This window comes from Balaenoptera musculus, chromosome 17 (genome assembly GCF_009873245.2).
Source record: "Balaenoptera musculus isolate JJ_BM4_2016_0621 chromosome 17, mBalMus1.pri.v3, whole genome shotgun sequence".
In the NCBI taxonomy this organism is placed as follows: domain Eukaryota; kingdom Metazoa; phylum Chordata; class Mammalia; order Artiodactyla; family Balaenopteridae; genus Balaenoptera; species Balaenoptera musculus.
In genome coordinates this window covers 17,531,407-17,548,921 of record NC_045801.1, presented here as the reverse complement: position 1 = coordinate 17,548,921, position 17,515 = coordinate 17,531,407, and the positions used below count along the sequence as shown (strand labels likewise).

General features: G+C 37.1%; 1 pseudogene; it reads right to left on the bottom strand.

The window, feature by feature from the left end:
- Positions 1-398: 398 nt before the first annotated feature.
- Positions 399-2,557, bottom strand: LOC118883802 (annotated as a pseudogene).
- Between the last annotated feature and the right edge of the window lie 14,958 nt (positions 2,558-17,515).

Below are 17,515 nucleotides of genomic sequence, written 5' to 3'. Positions count from 1 at the left end.
CATCCTCCAAACGGAGGCTAAAGGCTGAGCTGCTTGATTTTTCACAGCGACTAAGTAACAGGCTTTCTGCAAGGATGGATTGATTTCTGGGTCACTTTCCCCACAGGCTTAGAGTAATCCCTTGCACACAGTAGAGATGCAATTAATAATTTTTTTAAAGTGTAATATAAATTTATTCTGTGACATTTTCCTCATTGAAGATATTTTAAAATAGATTAAAATAATCAGCATTTCATAAAAAATAAATACATCAGAGGAATTTAGTTAACGCCTGTAACATAGATGGCTTGACCCTGACTATCCACTTTTGTTTTCATGTCAAACATCATTTTTCAAAAAGTAATATAAAAATGATAGATTGCTGCATTCTACATGTCCTGTGTCTCAAACATTTTAAATCAACTTCCAGGTTTTTTTTTCTCCACTCTGTATGTTAATGGCATTTGCTCCTGTTTTTAAATGGGAAGAGTATCCATTTTTTTAAACAGTGATATTTAGGTCTTCTTTTTCTGATTCTTCAAGAAAATGCTTCATGCCAAGTTTGAATAGTAATTGAGGGTCTGGTCCAGAAAGCAGTAGGCAATTACAGAGAGCCAGTGGTACGCTCAGCTCAATTTCCATGAGAAGGGTGTGTGCATAACCATTCTGGAAACTTGGGATGACCATGGAGGCTACCTGCAAATTCCTTCTGCTGCTGAAACACTGGACTGGCTCTGACATCCACACCAGACTTTGCAGCAAACTATAATCCAATTTTGTCAACTTCAGCCTCCAATATTCTACTGTTCGGTCAATCAAACATATACTCTTGCAATGCAGACTTTCTCAAAAGTGCCAAACTGTCTCAAGGACAAATGGCCCAAATCACTGTGTGAAAAATCAAACCTAAGAAATCCAATAAATCAATCAAGCTAGTCTTTTATTGCAGCCTGCCCAAGTACTGCATGTTCTATTTCATAGCCCAGAAGGAAGAAAAGTTGATGAATATCAGTTACACTATGTAAAAGCCCAGTGAAGATAAACATTTGTCCATTCGGAATCACAAAGGAAGTGCTGGCTCAGCACATATACTAAAATTGGAATCACAAAGGTGTTTATCTGGGGAATCAACCACATGAATAATCTCAGAGATCCCTAGGATATCTTTACTGTGCTCAGTTAGATGATAAACAACGTCTTGTCCTTAACAGTGGTATTGGGTATTTTTCTTTCTTTCTTTTTTCTTATTTTCTTGGAGTATAGTTGATTTACAATGTTATGTTAATTTCTGCTATACAGCAAAGTGATTCAGTTATATATACATATTATTTTTCATATTCTTGTCTTTTATGGTTTATCACGGGATACTGAATATAGTTCCCTGTGCTATACAGTAGGACCTTGTTGTTTATAAATCCTATATATACAGTTTGCATCTGCTAATCCCAAATGCCAAGGGGGAAGGGTGTGAGGGAGGGAAGGACTGCAATATTGAAAGAGCAGGGATGAACACAACTTCTTTTATCAGTAGGTGCCTTGAAAAAGAGTCATTCTATGCAGGAATTTTTGTGTAGTCATCCAAATTTCCTTACTTTTGGTACTCTAGAGGCATCCTGTTCTTTTGTTATTTAAAGTCCTATAGAAATAAAAGTTTCCAAGCAGAAAAGTCAACTTCTCACACTGATTTATTCCCAGGCCCTGATACTGACTTACTATATGGTTCATTTGTACTAAATGACAGTCTGGTGAGGTTACAGCTAGTGTGTTACATTTTCTCCAGTTGGTCAGTGAATTAAATCAGAAGAAAACACAATTTCTACTAGCAGACTACAATCCACAGATGAAGCTTATCTTTCTTTTGCTTGATTTATCGTAACAGTGGCAAAAGTGATGAGTCCCTCCGATTAGTGACTGTGTTTGTTTATTTGCTTTTCTGAGTGAATTAGTAAGCTTTGCAATTGTCTATATCTTTTTCTCCCTTACTGTAAACTCAATGAAAGAAAAGGTTTTGGCTTGATTCCCATTAGAACACCAACACCAGACACAATACCTGCAAATAATAGATGCTCAGTCAATATGTTGAAGGAAAGAATTATGAACAAGCAAAGCTGATTTTTTTTTTTTTTTGAAATCTGATTTCTTGAACGCTCATTAGAGCACTATGGTATAGTCAATTAGCCTTGAACTAGAAATCAAATACTCAGATTCAAGGCACTATCCCATCCATTTTCATTATCTATCCTTTCATAAATCTTGAAAGCTCTGAGACTCAATTTCCCTACTTGAAAAATGAGCAGAAGTCAATCTGACCAGCTAATTCTACTAAGACCTGGAGACTCTATCTAGATAAAGCCAATGAAAGCACTGTGAGTTTTAAGCTACTGTATAAATGCGTGATCAGACATGGCGTGTCACACTGATATCAATCAGGGAAATAACTTACAAAGTGAGTGGGAAGTGTCAGAGGTGGAGAATGCTTAATTTGCCAGAATTCTCAGGGCAGTATGGTATATAGTTGGAAAAAACATTTGATAAGCTACATGAGCTGTAAGTGCAATCCCTTACCACTCTCATTCATGTTCCACTTTCAAATAATGCCCAATAAAACTTTCTTGTAAGAATAAGTTCTCCACTGGACTTCCCTGGTGGCACAGTGGTTAAGAATCCGCCTGCCAATGCAGGGGACACAGGTTCGAGCCCTGGTCCAGGATCATGCCACGGAGCAACTAAGCCCATGTGGCACAACTACTGAGCCTGTGCTCTAGAGCCCACAAACCACAACTACTGAGCCCACATGCCATAACTACTGAAGCCCGCGCACCTAGAGCCCGTGCTCCGCAACAAGAGAAGCCGCCGCAATGAGAAGCCCGCGCACCGCAACAAAGAACAGCCCCTGCTCGTCGCAACTAAAGAAAGCCCACATGCAACAATGAAGACCCAACACAGCCAAAAATAAATAAATAAATAATTAATTAATTAAAAAAAAAGAAGAAGGTCTCCACTTAATTGCAGATCTTTCGAATATAGAGTGCAGTATAAGTATGGAGCCAGAGGTGTGTTGCTTGAGGCACAGAGGGTGAATTTTTTTCTACAACTTTCCCTAGAAATTAATCAAAGAGACAAAATTTTATTTCTTTAATGTAAAACTTTGAGATGATGCCTGCCTACCAGAGATACCAAATTAAAAGGCTGCCTGGGATGTACACATATTGTAATGGTCCATCCTCATATATAACCATGTCAGAATCATATTGGACTATATCAGACCTAAAGAAAATCTCATCTTTGTTCCATAAAGTCAGAATATATTAATGTAGGTGAGACCAAGCTCAATCTTCTTAGCCAAAAAGTTAATCTCACATAGCAATGTGGGGACAAACCCAGAGCCAAAACCCAGTATTCTACCTCATGCCGTACGAAATGTTTTTCAAGTGATTATATTTTAAGTATTGATTCAAAAGCATTGAACAGATCAGTTCTTTGTACCATGTTTTTCCATTCCTTTTTTCCAAATGGATGGCCTACATTTAAACTAGGCTGATGAAAACTGGCAACAGCTTGCTAATGGATGTCAGAATCTTAGCTCATTTTATTCAAGTGTCCCTTCATTTATTCCTTAATTCATCAAACATGTATTAGATGCCTAAATGGTCCAAGCATCTGGAGTTGCATAGGGAATTACAGTAAATACAAACAAACATTGTGTGTATGTGTGATCTGAAATGTTTACTAGTTACGGTCTGAGATAAGAAACATACCAATAAGTAAAACATTTGGCTCTTGGGCTAATTTCCAAGACAAGGTCAAAAAAATGTCTATTTTCTGTGTTCCCTCTTCACAACTGTGTTGAATCTGGAATATAAAGCCACTAGAGATTTGACCGCAGTATTTCATTTCTCTTATACAAATTCAATAGAATACTGACATTCAAATTATGCCTACTCTCATCTTGATACATTTCCAAGATTACCTGAAAACTTTAAAACAGTTTGAAACAGACTCTCCAATACATTAATTAATTCATTCAGCAAACATTTACAATACCCATCATGCGTCTGTCACAGTGAATAAGTACTGGGGGGTTAAAACACAAATGAGGCTGCTCCAGAAGAACTCATTATTTGTAAAAAATATGGCTAACCTAATTTAGAATTGACTATATGACTACAAAGATAAAATTGGGAGGATGCTTTGAAATACCTTTCTATGGCTGTGAAAAATTTTTCCAAGATCTTTGGCCCTCCTTACAATTTTCCTCCCTAGCAGCTTATTTTCTAATACGTTTTCTACCTTTCCCCTTCTCCTTCTCCTTTCTCTTCCCCTTCCCTCTCCCCTTCCTCCTCCTCCTCTTCTTCTCCTTCTCCTTCTTCTTTTTCTGCTTCTTCTTCTTCTCCTCCTCCTCCTCCTTGTCCTTCTCTTCTTCCTTCTTCTTTTCTTTTTTTAATGGATGACCCTCTATGTCTATGACTATATATGAACTGGACTTTCATCTGACTGAGTAGTTTTAGATCTATGTTTCTAGAATTCTTTAGAACTTTCCATGGAGAATCCTTGGGGATGACTAATTCAGTGGCATTACAGGCTCACTTTCTTCACCTGATCTCTGGCAGCTTCACAAAGAACTGTTATTTAAATTGGGACTTTGAGAAAGATTTCATCTGAAAAAAGAGTTCTTAGACATCTTTAAATTTTAAAGTCACTCTCTTTCTTGTCTAATTTTCATCTTTGGAGGAAAAACTGAGGCAAACAGAGGAGAAGTGATAGTATCAGTACTATATAGCTACATATATAGTAGTTATAGAGAACTATATTTGAACATGGGTCTTTCATTCTCAGATGCTCATCCCTCTAGGTTATTCCAGGCAACAGTTCTCCTCTGCCATGTTGCCTACTGTAGAGGAAGAAATCTCTGTCTGGAATTGTAATGACAAGAGTGTCACCATGTGCTGTGTGTTTCCCCTCAAGTGTAGACTTAACTACTCTTAACCTTCTTTTAGCTTTAATCAGAAACACTCTGTCCATAATTTTCAAAATGTAATTCAATTTAGAAGACATGAACTATGAATTTACTAAATTGACTATGCTAGTCTTGTAAACACTAGGTTAAAGTATATATATAATCTTTGAAAAGGAGTTTCTTATCAACTTCTTTAGGGATTGGGGACACAGACATGCATACATTTTCAGTGAAACCAGATCTATATTAGTGTCTTGTTGTTATGAGTTGAATTGTGTCCCTCAAAAGACATGCTGAAGTTCTAACCCCCAGTATCTCATAAAGTGGCCTTATTTGGAAATAAGGTGATTGCAGATGTGACTTATGAATTAAAGTGAGGTCATATTGGAATAGGGTGGGGCCCTAATCCAACATGATTGGTGTCCTTATAAGAAGATGGCCATGTGAAGACACAGAGACACAGGGAGAACACCGTGTGAAGATGGAGGCAGAGATTGGAGTGATGCACCTATAGTCCAAAGAATACAAAAGACTGCCAGCCATCATTAGAAGCTAGGAGAACGTCATGGACTAGATTCTCCCTCAGAGTCCTCAGAAGAAACCAAACCTGATCTTGACTCTCAAATTTCAGACTTCTAGTCTCCAGAACTGTTAAACAATAAATTATTGTTTTAAGCCACCCAGTTTGTGGTATTTTGTTATGGCAGCCACAGGAAACTTATACACATGCACAAAGTTCACAGATGAGGAAGCCATTATCAACCTTGCCATGTGTCTGGCACTCTGCTGGGAGAAGGTGACATTTGAGTTGGGCACTCAGGAGGAAGTTGGAGTCGGCCAGAGAGAAAAGGGAATATGTGTGTTTACAGCACAGAAGAAAGCAGGAGCAAAGGACAGGATTTGGAAAGGTCTTTTGGTGTTTGAGTAATGCTGAGTAGCTCTGTATAGCTCCAGTGTGGAACATAAGTTGCTTGGTGCTTGGGCAAAGACTGATGCAATGCCCTTTTGCAACAAGAGAGTTTACTTAAATCAAGAAAAACTTCAAGTTTTGGAATCACTGTGTGTTTCTGTCTCTCTCTGTGTGTGTGTGTGTGTGTGTGTGTGTGTGTGTGTGTGAGTTTAAATATGTACTTATCCCCAGATGGTTTTTCTTTCTTTCTTTTAATTTCTTTTTAATTATGGCAGCTATTCTCCAAACATGTTTTTGTTTATCTCAAACTAAGTATACAGTTTCAACATATGGAGCATATTTTGTTTTACTTCAGTTTATCTTAAGAAATCAGCTTTCCTAACTCTTGTTGGCAGTGAACCCAAATGATTTCTTACTTTTTCTTTCCCTCTCTACTTTCTCCTCTTTTTTCTTTTCTCTCAGTTACAATTTATCTCGATCTCCCTCACTCTCACTTTCTCTACATTCCTCTCTCCCTCCTTCCCTCCCGTCTTTCCTTCCTTCCTCCCTGCTACCTTTCCTCCTTCCTTCCTCCCTTCCTTCTCTTCCTTTTCCTTCTGGGAGGTCACAAAAGATTTCCCATGTTGATGAACCAGCTCATTTAATGGCAGAAACCAATAGTTCCTTGGCTTGTGGACATTTAATCAGCCTAGAAAATACACAAACTGGAAATAATGTTAATAAACAAGTCAGGGATATTATTTGCTCTTTCATTTATAATATTATGAACCTGGCATTCTAGTCTGTTCATAATCTGAGCACAAACTATTTTATCAGCCTTAGTTTTGCATGATGTATTTTCAAACCTCAGTGTATTTGGATCTCCTGTTCTTCCTTTTCTTAGGAAGCTTATTTTCATCCTCTCAGCCTACTGCACTCCACTTACCCTTCAAGATCCAGCTCAAATATCCCTCTCTTTAAACACATTTTATGATGCTGGCTGGCAGAATTAATCTTTTTCTCCCCTGGATTATCCTAGAGCTTTGTACATTCCTCTATCTTTGCTTTATTATGATTGGTATTTATTTTCATACATGTCTCCTCCATTAAACTGAGGTCAGAAATGGTTTCTCATTGTCCCAAAATCTGCAGTGTCCAATAGGCACAAAGCACTTCATAAATTCGCACTGAAGACATGCTTGAGTGGAAAGAGATTGCTATCCTCATACAAGAAGCAAAAAGCTTGTCTTTAATATCCATGCAACTCTTCCTTAAAATCATTTGCAAACTTCCCAACGTGAAGGGCACTAGAAATGTCAGAAACTGGGCATTTGAAGAGAAAGCCACTTAGAAAGCTGAGTATAAGATTGATAAGGAAAAATAAAATAAAATAAAATATTGATAGTGGAATTTATCCTTTCTTGGTGTGTATATTCATGTAGCAGAAACTGGGCATTCTAGTGGACTTCAAATACAGTGTAGGAGCTCAGTGATATATTCATGAATGTTTCTGCAGTAGCACTAGAAGAAAAAGTTTTACCACTCATACCAACCCTGAAATCAGTTACACTATGCTGAGATAGTTTATGAGTGCAACTGTACTGTAAGTGACTCATGAGGTCTGCCAGAAGAATGAAAGTAGAAGTAGGGGCACATGTGTCATGTGTACTTAATGTCTGTACTCCCCTAAAACAGAGCCTACGTCTTTCTTCTTAAAACCCCCAGCACGTTACTTGACACATTGAATATGATCTACAAAGGGCTTTTGAATGAATGAATGAAGATAGTCTAACCTGATACATAGCAGGAATGCAAAGTCACAATCTTCATGGTTGCAGCTCTATAATTCCTGCACCTGTCCATTACTATTAGCATTTTCAATGACTTTGTGATATAAGAAACTTTTAAAATTATATTGCATGACCTTTAATTTTAGCAACTTATTTCCAGCATCAATGACCTTGATCATGACCTTATCTGTCCTTCAAGCATTGCTTAATGGAAGTCTGTGCACTGAGTAGGGATAATGGTCCATGGACTAAGTAAGCCTAGGTTCTGACCATGTTACTTACAATGACTGTAGTCCCCTATCCCTAACCACCTCCTTCTAACAAGGGCCTTGGAAGTCTCAGTGATATAAGCTGCTAAGGAGAAAAATGTGGAGAGGATAAAACAGATGAGGTGGGTTCTGGTCCCAGGTAGGGAGGTATAATGGACAGTAGCATGCGTGGTGGAGGGTCTGATAGAGGAGGAGGAATACAGGTGTAGTGGTGGAGTACAGGGACCCAAGTGGTAGAGTACAGGGACCCATAGGCTCCATGGATCAGCCTCACCACACCGCCCCCCGCAAGCCACTGTTCCCCTCCCTGGGGTCCTCACCTTCATTTCTCATGGGCAAATTGAACAGTTTCTTTTCTTAGAGCAGTAAGAGATATTTACATGAGTATGACACATTTTCACTGAAGAGCTTGGGTTAGGGTGTGTTTCTGCCACATGAGAACAATGGGATTTTGTTACCTGGGAAAAAATTGTAACTTTCCTGTACGCGGGTGTTCCCATCCTCGTTGGAAAGGTGGTGTGTGAAGGAATTGAGATTACAAATGAGGAAGAGTTTATAGAATGTCAAATGCTACAGAAACACATCTTGATTATTATCTTGATATTGTCCTTAAGGTAGGATAGGATTGGGAGATTGGGACTGACATATATACACTATTGATACTGTGTATAAAATAGGTAACTAATAAGAACCTACTGTATAGCTCAGGGAACTCTACTCAATGCTCTGTGTAATTGACCTAAATCGGAAGGAAACCTAAGAAAGAGAGGATATATGTATATGTATAGCTTATTCACTTTGCTGTACAGTAGAAACTAATACAACATGGTAAAGCAACTATACTCCAATAAAAATTAATTTTTAAAAAAAAGGTAGGATAGGATTTCTCAGATGAGGAAACTCAGTCTCAGCCAGGTCAAGGACCAGAGATGAAGGAGCACACAGTTCATCAGCAGTGGAGTTCTAGAACCTGGTCTTGTGACTTTCACCCCAGTCTGTTTTTATTTTTGCTTCCCCCATGCTCATCCTCAGAAACCAGGTTGTCTCTGATGTAACAATGTATGAACTTTAGTTAGGAGGTGTTTTTTCATTACAAAAGGGTAACCTTACCTGTTATATTCATGATCATTTAGATAGCTTGTTTTCTTTTAGTTTAAACCTAAAATTAAATATTCTAAATAAGGAATTTATTTTTATAGTTAGAAGGGAATTTTCTGGTTAAACGTCTCACAGAGCTGGATCCTGAGGCTCTGAGTGGTTGATAAATTGCTTACCTGGTGACAAATGAACTATAGTGGTAGCACCAGTGCAATAGTCCCTTGCCCATGCATGTCACCAGGCCCCGTGCTGCCTTTCCTTTACAGAGGGCCAAGTTAAATCAAGAGATAACAATCTTCAGAAGCAACATTAAACACTTCACGCAGTACCTGACGGTAGACTCCTAAACCCCCAACACAGTCAAGCCAGGAGTCTTAAGAACTTTTACATACATATTTGGAAGCTGTATTCAGCAAGCAATTGTTCTTAGGTGCTCTGAGTGAAAGAAAATAGTTTTGATTGGGAAGGAGATGAGTCGCTATCCCCATATCTTGCATTGGAAAGAGGGTGTGGTGCAGTCCTCACTAGAAAGCAAACCTGGGAGGAAGGTGGGCAAGACTCCCAGGCGGAAATTTGTTGTCTTTGCTGCAGGACCACTCACCTACCAACCCATCAGTCACCAGCTTATATGTTTCTCTCCACTGCTTCCTTCACTCTCCAGTGGGGAGAATTCTCCTCTGTCCTCTGGCTCATGAAACAACCTGGGTTTCTCTGACTCTCCCCACTTCAGCTAAGAAGCCCACATTCATGGTTAATCAAACTACAAATGAGAATTGTCAGTCTGAGGGTAGCTTCTTTAGAAACAGCCAGGGGCTGCATATTTGATGCTTTGAAGCACACTTTCACCCCAGGAGTTAAGCTAACGTCTGTTGAGAATTGTCTCCAGCTCTGTCACTGTTGAAACAGAAGCTCCTCCATAAACCCCAATTTTATGCCATGAAAAGATTCCACTCTACGCTAAGACGTTAAGAATAGTTTGGGGGAAACGTTCTAGTCATTTAAAATAAGAGATCAGCAAAACTTCCACAAACCTTCATGTTAACATAGTGATTCCTAATTTACAAAGCACTTTCCCCTGGCTAGCCTTGCCCCTGTTTGACTTTAAACCACAGAACAACCGCATTGGTTAGAAAGAGTTTGTTGTGGAAATCTCCCTTACACTCCATCCAGTTCCAATGACAAAACTTGGGTCCTTGAAAAAGCCATGCTCCTCTCACCACCAACATCTGCTCCCACTATTTTCACTTTCAGGACTTCCCAAGGGAAACTTGCCCACCTTCTCCCCCTCTATCCCTACTCCAAACATTCCTTATGTGCATAAGAATGAAACATAGAATCGTGTTTCTATCTTCCAGAGTATCTGAAATCAGTTTCTGGTTATTCATTTTTCAGTATGATTATTTTAATATTTGTCACCCTATAAGGTTACACATCATTTCTGTGCTTAGCTTACTATTATATCTTTAGCATATGTCTAGCATATAATAGCTCAATAAATACTTCAGAATGAAATGAATGACCACCACCCACCTTCCTTTTCAACTGAGAAATCTGAAGCTCAAAGCAACATGCCAAATGTCATGTTACTAATAAGGGTTTTTGATGTCAGAGAGACTTGAAATCTCCAATTTCAAATTTTAGCATTGACATTTACTCGTTCTGGTAATTTTCTTTAAATCTCTGGTTCTCTTTTCTTTTATCTGTTAAATTCATATAATAGAAACTAAAAGGATTGTAAGTTCTGTAAGAAATAAATTACATATAGTGTTTGTGTACTCTTAATATACCCTTAATAAATCCATTCATATCTTTTAAGTCAATTAGTTGGACCACTGATCCTAGGCTATTAAGTTATTTCTATATATTTCAAAATCATCAATATCTCTTCTTACAAGAGGAAAACCTGAAGCAGAGGGCAAGTAGTCAGTGCTAAAAGCAATTGTTTCTCTTTATCTTTTCTCCTTTAGCTCATAATGCAGTGACAGAAAAGACTGTGAAATAAAATTTTCAAGGCAATAGAAATGGAAGCAAAACTAATATTTATTTAGTTTATTTAGCATCTTCCTAAATGCCTGGTATAATGCTTGTTGCCTTGTCAATTATTCACATTAACAAGGATTGTTTGAAAGACAAGCCCAAGATGGAGATGTTTAGGAGAAAATGAAGAGTTCTCATGGTAAAATCAGAGAGTGAAGTCACAGTGTTTTTACTGGCAGATTTGCTAAGGGATGGAGCTAAGGAAACGGCCAAGATATTAGTTAAAGAAGTTGTTTGAAGAGAAGGCTTATGCAGTTTAAAACCAAAAAAGGAAAGAAAATAAAAGAAAGAAAAAAGAACAAAAAAAGAAAAGAAATAAAGAAAAGTAAGCATTAAATGTCAAGAGATGTTCCACTCAAGTTTCTTGACACTTAATCTTGTGTTTAATCCACCAGGCCAACTGTGTTGCTCTATAATATTATTATGTCCAATGTATAATTTATATTTTCTGTATTGTATTCCAAAGCTATTAAAGGCAGAACACAGACCAAAGATATATATATATAAATCGCAGCATAGAAATAGCAAGGGAATATAAAAATATAACCCTTCAAATATTCTATTTCAGGCTGAAAATGAAAGAAGGATATTGGAAAACCCACACGTATATGACTTAATATATATTATCTAGTTCATTTAACTTCAAAACTGCTTTAATACAGCTACATTAGAAGCAGTAATTATACATATTTAAAACTTTGGCTGGAGAGAGCTGACTGAGAACATTGACATGGGTAGCAAGATGTTTGTGTAAGAGAACATGCAGGGGACTTGGAGTCACAAGGAACTGGGATCAAATTCTAGCTCTGCCACTTATGATCTCTGTCATACTAAGGTTAGAAAATGAAATCTGGGGTTAGTAATGCCTACATCATAGGATAGATATGATTAAATAAGATTGAAATAAGATTGAAATTAATAATTATTGAAAATAATATGAGTAGCTTCTATATACTAATACTTGTAATACAGTCTACATTTAATAAATACTGTCTTTTTCTCCCAAAAGCATTTGTTGTTTTTAAATAGGAGAGAAAAGATAAAGTATCTTTGAAATACTAAATGATGTGCATCAGCCATGCTGCTGGAAACAAGAAAGTAAATGTGCTTTGCTTATCAGAATGGTGCCACTGTCATCTACCATGCACCTGTTTCTTTCCTTCTCCTCCACCTTTACCTCAACTATTGAAGGAAAAAAATGATTGAGGTGATGCCAAGGCCTACCTTATTCTAAAGGAGACTGAAAGTCATACAAACACTTCCAAGCAAGCTGGTGATCTTCAGGAAGGAAAAGAATTCAAGCATTTTTTATTCTGCATATATAGACACCCAAGTCATTATATTTTTCTTGACTTATTGCACTGGCTAAAACATCTATTACAATATTGAATAGAAGTGACTGAGTATTCTTCTCTGTTCCTAACTTTCAAGGGAAAGCATTTGGGTTTTTTACCATTAAATGTGGTGTGAAGTATATGGTTTTCATAGATGCCCTTTATTAGACTAAGGAATGTGACTTCTATTTCTAGGTTGATGAGACCTTTTTTTTCAGGAATGGATATTGGATTCTGATACATGTTTTTCTGCATCTACTGAGATAATCATATTTTTTAGCCTGTTAATCTGCTTAATTAAATTGATGAAGTCAAATATTAAAATATTAAGCCAATCTTGCATTACTGGGATATAACAATTTTGATCATGATGTATTATCCTTTTATATATGATTTGACTTAAGTTAGCAAACCTATATTAAGAAATTTTGGATGCATATTCATAAGGCATATAAGTCCGTAATTTCTTTTTCTTATAATTTCTTTGTCTGGCTTTGGTATTCAAAGAACACTATCCTTATAGAAAGATTTGGGATGTGTACTTTCTTCAAATTTCTGGAAGAATTTTTTAAAAATTGTGTTTTTCTTTCTTAAATACTTGGTATAATTCATATTAAAACAGCATGGCCTAGAGTTCTCTTCGCGTGAGGTTTTTCACTATATTTCAGTTTTTAAAATAAATATAACGCTATACAGGTTATTTATATCTGCTTTCATGAGTATTGGTATTTATTGTTTTTCAAAGAATTTTTCCATTTCAACTAAGTAATTGAACTCTGCAAGCATTTTTAATTACTAAATGTAAAAAGTAATTATGAAAAGCAACCTGAAAGCTTTTGAAATTTTATAAAGAAATAGATTATGGTACTTTACTGCTTAAATCATCCTAATACTTTCCATTGGGCTCCCTACTGAATTCGAATTTCATATGAATCATGTAATGCAGCCCACTAATTATCTTAAAAGTTGAAGTTTGCATGACCTGCAAGTTCCTCCGTGATCTTATCCTTCTTCCCTTGGCACTCGGACCTTCTGTTTCCCATACCTACAAAGTTATCTCCCACAGCAGAGACTTCACACAGTCGTTTCTTCTGCTGGAATACTTTTTCTATGATTATTATATGGCTGGCTGCTTCTCAACATTCAAGTTTCAACTCAAATATGACATCCCTAGGAAGTCTTTCTTGGCTATGCTAGTTAGAGTTGTGGGCTTACTATGCACTGAAGTAGTAAGAATTCTAAGATGACCCACAATTACCCATACCCACGTACAATCCACTCTTTTTGAGTGCAGATAAGACCTGTGAATACATTAGAATATCACTGTCATGATTTATGCCATGTTGTTTGGCACAAGGGAGTATGCAGATGTAATTAAGGCTCCTAGTAAGTTGACTATAAATTAATCCAAAGGGGGATTATCCTGGGTGGCCTTGACATAATCAAGCAAGTCCTTTGAAAGCAGAAATATTCTTCTGTTTATATGGGAGAGGTAAAAAATCATTTTGTGAGAGTCCACAGAGAGTCACATGGCATAGACCTCAGGATGGCCTCAAGATGCTGAGATTACCTCTGGCCAATAGCCAGTAAGAAAACAAGAACCTTAGTCCTACAATTGCAAGGAACTAAATTCTGTCATCAACATGAATGTGCTTGGAAGAGGACCCTGAGCTCCACATGAGACTATAACTCCAGTTAACATCCTGATTTCAACTTGATGAGACCTTGAGCAGATGGCCCAGTTAACTCATGCCCAGACTCCTGATCTAGGAAACCTGTGAGTTGATAAATTGTTCTGCATTAAATTGCTAGATTTCTGGCAATTTGTTATGCAGAAATAGAAAATGAATACACCCAAAGCCACTCTCTATTACACTGCATTATTTTATTTTCTTCATAGCTTAAAACTTTGAGGTTATATATTTTCTTGTTTATTTCAGTATTTACCCCAGAATATACATTCTACTAGAAGAGCGATTTTGGTTGTCATTCTGCCAGGTTGATTCTTGCCCTTCTGGCTATTTGAGAGGTAGATTGGAGAGGATTATAAATCTGTTTCTGTTTTTCTGTTTAAAAAAGAGAAGCTAATATATACTGCATAATATTGAGATTTTTCTCAGTGGGACAAAATAATCTTTCTTTGGTATTCTTCAATTTACTAAATAATTAAATATGAGGGAAAGTCTAAAAATTCTTCAAAATGAGAGAAGAACCAAGCCAAGATTTCACATAAATCAGAGGCATGTAGCTCTGTTATTTTTCAAATAATACAATTGTTTATGGAAGCCATGCAACATTTGAGAACAGAATTTTATTTTGCATAATGAATATACATAAAATTTTTTTTGGATTTTTCCCTCTGTCGTTATTGTGACCACATGTGGTGATGGTGCCAGAACATTCCTCCCTTGTGTGTTTCATGCCCAAAGTGATCCTCATACTCAGGGTTTCCAGCATATCTGTCTGTTTTGTGAATTCTTGCTATTGTTATCCTGAAAAGGTAATCACAACTGCCTGAGCCAAAGAGGAGGGAGAGAGAGCTACAGGATTGTCTTTTATCCTCCTATGGGAAGAATTTAACTCCTTTAGTTTTACTGAACTAGCAAGCAAAATATACACTGATTAATTGTTTTTAAATCATCATACTTCCAGGTAATATATCCCCTTGGGTAAAAATTCAAGTCTAGAACTTTGTGGCCCATTATATTCATGTTCAAAATCTTATAGCTAAACAAAGAAATGTTGCATTTGTTATCACCTTGAATTCAAATGTATTGAAACATCCAACCTGTACTCTTCCTGAGTGTCTAACATTTGTGGCTTTTAGCAACTGCAAACTTGTGAAATATGCAATGTCACCTTCAAATTCCAGGTCTTCAAAATGTTACAAGATTATATTGGATAAACATGTTTTGCCTTCAGCTGGTCAGGCTGCTTGGTAAAAGCCCTAAATCCCAAACTCTCCGTTTAAACCAGTTTCAGTAACATCATCAGAATCCATTCCAAGATTTCAAACATGGCAAACATCTTCAAACGTATGTCTAGAAGTACTAATATCTTTTTGTATGAGTTAAAGGACTCTAGAAATTACTCTATTCAAAATAAATGTATTTCCCATTGATCCTCATTGGTACCTAAAATTTTACCATTAAATTAAAAAAATTTTTTTTGTGCTCAAGATTTACTGCTTACAAAATTATGGGAAAGTAATACACCAAGTCCCTTGTGTGTTTGCAATTTGTTTCCTGAAACAGAAATCTAGCTTAACCTGGTGGGTAGAAAAGCATATTGGGAAGGGAACAACGAGGTAGTCCAGGTTTAAATCTTGTATCCATTTCTTATTGAAATGAAAACTTCTGGACCAGAGTATCCTCACATGTTAAAACCTAATTCAATAACGCATCTTACAAAACTGTCATGAATATGTTACATAATGTAAGAAAAAGACCAAAACAAAACATGATTATTAGTAGCTATTGTTTTTATTTTAGGCGACCTCCTAACATATTTATTGAGTGTTCTCTATAGACAGTCTATACATACATGGAGATGGAATAGGTTTGTTTTATGTGAATTCCAGGACAAAATAAGAATCAAAGAAAAAAACTATAGGGAGAAACAAAATTTACTTCATTCTAAAGAAAAGAAAAAATAAATTATTATTAATCATTTTAGTATTGTTGCTATTACTTATTGACTGACTCCTTTCTATAGTCAAGTTATTGCGTTAATTGTTCTCATGGATTATCCTATTAAATTTTCACAGCCCAACATTTATTACTATTTTTTGGAGAATCACACTGACTAAGTTCACAAAGAGCTTTGCAGCTATGATCTGATCTCGGGTATGTTGAATTACAGAAAGGTGTTGACCGGAAACAAATAGACTGCCAGATATTTCTCCAGCAAAGACAGGTTTATTCATGATAAGCAGAGAACTGCAGTTTGGGGTCTGCAATCATGAGACACAGGCAAGTCCTCCACACAAAGGAGAATGTTTTTATAGAGAGGAAGAGGAATTTGGGAAGTCTATCTTAAACAAAGAGCCTATGGCTTTTCATGGGCTGAGTCCTTGTAAAGAAAGAAGAGGAGTCTTTCTTCTTCCTGTTGGGCTTTGCTATGTTCACAGGGTGTGAGAGCACCCCCTTCTGGTCTCCCAACCCTATTTAATTGAGGTTTCTTTTTATTAATTTTTTTCCAGGGGATAACAATGGGATCTGTAGGACAGCTAACTTGGTAGCTAAGGTAACTCTCAATTAGACTTTGTATAACCTCACTTAAGCTGCTAAAGATTTATTAAAGTACAGAGTCTAGATTCAATGTCATGGAGGTCTTACTTGACACCATGACATTTATTTCACGTGGACATTTGGAGAGTTTTGGGGCTGTCATGCCAATCACATGACAAAAAGTTGGGAGTATTTTGTGATATTGTGATTTATAAAAAGAAATGCTTATTTGGTCTTGTCCCTCTTCTGGCACAGACCTCCATAAAAATCTTGAACTTCCTAAGTGATAAGAACAATAAAAGCGTCTTTTGTTATGTTAATGAGGTGGCTTTTGGAAAGAGCTTAAGGATGAGAGCTGGTTGCCAGTGGACCCAATCATGTGATTATAGGGTTGGAACTTTCAATCCCATCCCTCTGACCTTTAGGGAGAGAGAAAGACTAGAGATTGAATCAACCCCTAATGGCCAATGATGTAATTCATCATGCCTATGTAATGAAGGCCTATAAAAACCCCGAAGTATGGGGTTTAGAGAGCTTCCTGGCTGGTGACTTTGTGGAGCTGGGGGAGAGTGGTGCACTTAGAGAGAACATCGGCGCACCACACCATTTCCCCGTACCACATTCTGTTCCCCTCCTTCATCTGGCTAATCCCGAGTTATATCCTTTTATAATAAACCTATCATCTAGTAAGCAAAATGTCTCTCTGAGTCTTGTAAGCTGCTCTAGCAAATTAATTAAACCCAAGGAGAGGGTTGTGGGAACCTCAAATTTATAACCAGTTGGTCAGAAGTATAAATAACAACCTGGGCTTGAGACTGGTGTCTGAAGTGTGTGGGTGTGGGTGGAGGGGCTACGGAACACATAACCTGTGGAATCTGATGCTGTCTCTGGGTTGGTAGTGTCAGAATTGGATTGAATTCTTGGACACCAGCA